Here is a 3,475-nt window from a genome sequence, read left to right as displayed (position 1 = left end):
GATGGACAGGGAGGCCTGGCGTGCTGCGATTCATGGGGTCACAAAGAGTCGGACATGACTGAGTGACTGAACTGAACTGAATGTGACTTTTAATTTTGCTAATCATTTTGTTTTTGCTGTTTGCCCCTTGCATCTGTAACTGTATAACAAAGTTGGTTTTTTTTTTTCTAACCATCTGAAAGCTTTTAAGTTACAAATGACTGTTCATGCACTATGGTTTCTACAACCTCTTCCAGCTATTACTTGGGGCTCCTGGATCAGAAACACTAAATAAGAAGGTAAGGAGAATATGTTGCTTCAACAACTTAGGGTCAACGTCCCTCATCAGCAGGAAGCAGCTAAATAACGCTTTCTTTGCCCCCTTCCCTGGCAACAAAATTCTCCTAAAAGAAAAAGGAGGGAATGAGAGAGCTGACTTATGCAGGTTGATAAGGAGTCCAGGGCCCTCGAGGTGGAGGAGGCAAACATTGTTTACATTCCTTCACCTTAGTCATGTAAGACTTTTTTTCTTAAGCTTGGAGTTGCTATGGCAATAATCTATATCACTTAAAACCAACTTTCTTAAACCCAAAGCTAACGATTACACAACAAAACAATATATCTTACTTGGAAATCTGTTTTTCTTCAAAACCTATGCCCCTGATAATATGGATACAATATATCCCATCCAGAGACATCCTGTCCAGAGACTGTTCCCCTTGGTTAATCTTGTTTCCATATTATCTCAAGATGTATGTTGTGGGAGAGGAGCCTGGTAAAATTTTCACAGCCTTGAGGTACTTCTTTTATCTATGCTTAGCAGTCTGCTAAAAAGTATATTGTTGTTGTTAAGTTGCTTCAGTCGTGTCCGACTCTGTGCGACCCCATAGACGGAAGCCCACCAGGCTCCCCCATCCCTGGGATTCTCCAGGCAAGAACACTGGAGTGGGTTGCCATTTCCTTCTCCAATGCATGAAAGTGAAAAGTGAAAGTGAAGTTGCTCAGTGGTGTCCAACTCTAGCGACCCCATGGACTGCAGCCTACCAGGCTCCTCTGTCCATGGGATTTTCTAGGCAAGAGTACTGGAGTGGGGTGCTATTGCCTTCTCCGAAAAAGTATATAATGCCCCACTTAAACTCGTAAGGGTGGATACTCTTCTACCCTCTTCCAGTGCCTTTTGTTGGAAGCTTTACTCTATCCTTTCACTTTAATAACATCTCCGCTACACAAAGCTCTGCATGACTGAGGCCGCATCTTTGGACGTGGAGCAAATTCTTCTCCTTCAGAGACCATGAATTGACAGTGCTCACTGTAAGCTATCAACCTTAAAGCCCTACATCAGTCAGCTAGGCAAGAAAGTTCCTCAATGACCTTCCTGTAGTGGCTGTTTAAGGTGAATCTCCTCCAGGAGAGTTTTCCAGCACCAAACTTTCTTAGAATCACTGACAGATAGAAGAAATAAAGCTGAATTCTAGGTTGAAAGTGAAAGTGTTAGTTGCTCAGTTGTGTCTGACTCTTTGCGAACTGGACCCCATGGACTATAAGCCACCAGGTTCCTCTGTCCATGGCATTCTCCTGGCAAAACTACTGAAGTGGTTAGCCATTTTCTTCTCCAGGGAGTTTTCCTGACCCAGGAATCAAATCTGGGTCTCCCATATTACGACAGATTCTTTACCATCTAAGCCACCAGCAAAGCCCTGAATTCTAGGTTGGTTACCTGCAAATTTGGTGCTCAGGTTATCCTTCAGAAAAGTGGAACATTTCTCAAATTCTTTACTGTTTGTAATTGGGAAATGAATAATAGTTGATTTCATTTCTTTGTGTGCCTGTGTTTTTTTAATTTTTAAATGAAACAAAGATGAATATTTTTAATGATAAAAGGTGCAATTCACAAAGAAAATAGACATCATAAACCATTAGATACTTAACAACAAAGAAACAAATATACATAAAGCAAAAAATCAGAAGAGACATATGAGAAAATAAAAAATATATAATCATAGTGAGACATATTAATATTTCTCTGAGAATATTTTATCAAATGCAGAAAAATAAGAATTGGAGCATCTCTAATAGTCTTTAAAAATTTAAATATAATAGATTTCTATTTATATTAACTTACATTAATCTTATATCATACACAAATACATTTAAAATTTTGTACATCCTACATTGTTATTAGATGTCCATGGGACATTTAGAAAAATTACCAAATTTCAAAACGTAGAATTCTTTTTTCTTGTGATTCAGTTATACATATACACATATATTAGCTTTGAAATTATTTTCCATTTTATGTTATTATAAGATATTGACTATATCTCCCTGTGCTATACAGTAAACCTTTGTTGCTTGTTGCATATCTATTTTTTTAAATCTAATATTCTATGTATACTAAGTCGAACAAGTGGATTCAAAATGTCAAATTTTTTAGTTAGGTAAAAATTCATGTTTTCCAAAATATGTGTATATACATATTATTTATATATATGTATACAAGAGCTTTTCTACCATGCTTGATAAAGGCTTGAGGAAGAGTTTGAAAAAAAGAGGAAGAAGAAGAGATAGAGAAATTGGAAGCATAGGCTAAGTGAAATGAGAGCCTTGAATATGAAATAGAAAAGTAGAACAAACTAAATGAAAGTGATAGATCCTCATGTGGTCCAGTTGTTTTTAAACATGGCTGCTCATTAGAAATGTCAGGTTGGTTTGTTTCTCTTCCTTGGTTCCCGTCTTCCAACAAAAATTTGGAGCAATGGACCAAAAGGTGTAGAACAGCAGACAAGTTACAGCTCACTTCAGTTCAAGCAGATAGATTTTTCATTAGTTCAAAACTCCCAAAGGAGTCCTCCTCATCCTCTCTATCAATCCCTCTTAGCTTCCCCATTTTACCCTTCCAGTATCCTTTTGGTTGCACCCAGTGCAAAGTAGGGCTTGCACCCACCACCAATCAATGAAAGGGAATGCAAATGGGTATGTGCCCAAGGCTGTTGACAATTGTAAGTTATATAACAACAAGTTGTACTATATCTTCCCATAATTTCATCTTTTATAATTAGATATAGAATATTCATGAGCCCTTAATTGGCTCCTAACTGCCTAAGGTTACTTGGGTAAGCCCCTGTGGTCATTTTGTATCCACTGTGTGCCTAGAACACATGTGCAAGAACTGAAGATCTCTGTGGTTATTTTGTAGTGTATATATGAGCTCTCCTGGATGTGTCTGGAGTGGAGTTTAGAGGCAGGCTTGCATCACTTTCAGCCACGCCTCCCCTCACAGCTCATGTCTAACTTCCTAACAGAAACATACCTGAAGAGGAGGAGCCAAGATGGCGGAGGAGTAGGACGGGGAGAACACTTTCTCCCCCACAAATTCATCAAAAGAGCATTTAAACATCAAGTAAATTCCACAAAACAACTTCTGAATGCCGGCAGAGGACATCAGGCACCCAGAAAAGCAGCCCAACTCTTCGAAAGGAGGTAGGAAAAAATATAA

The sequence above is a fragment of the Bison bison genome, unplaced genomic scaffold, assembly GCF_000754665.1.
Source record: "Bison bison bison isolate TAMUID 2011002044 unplaced genomic scaffold, Bison_UMD1.0 scf7180017864126, whole genome shotgun sequence".
Classification (NCBI taxonomy): domain Eukaryota; kingdom Metazoa; phylum Chordata; class Mammalia; order Artiodactyla; family Bovidae; genus Bison; species Bison bison.
The sequence above is the reverse complement of the archived record's forward strand: the minus strand, read 5'-3'. Positions refer to the sequence as shown.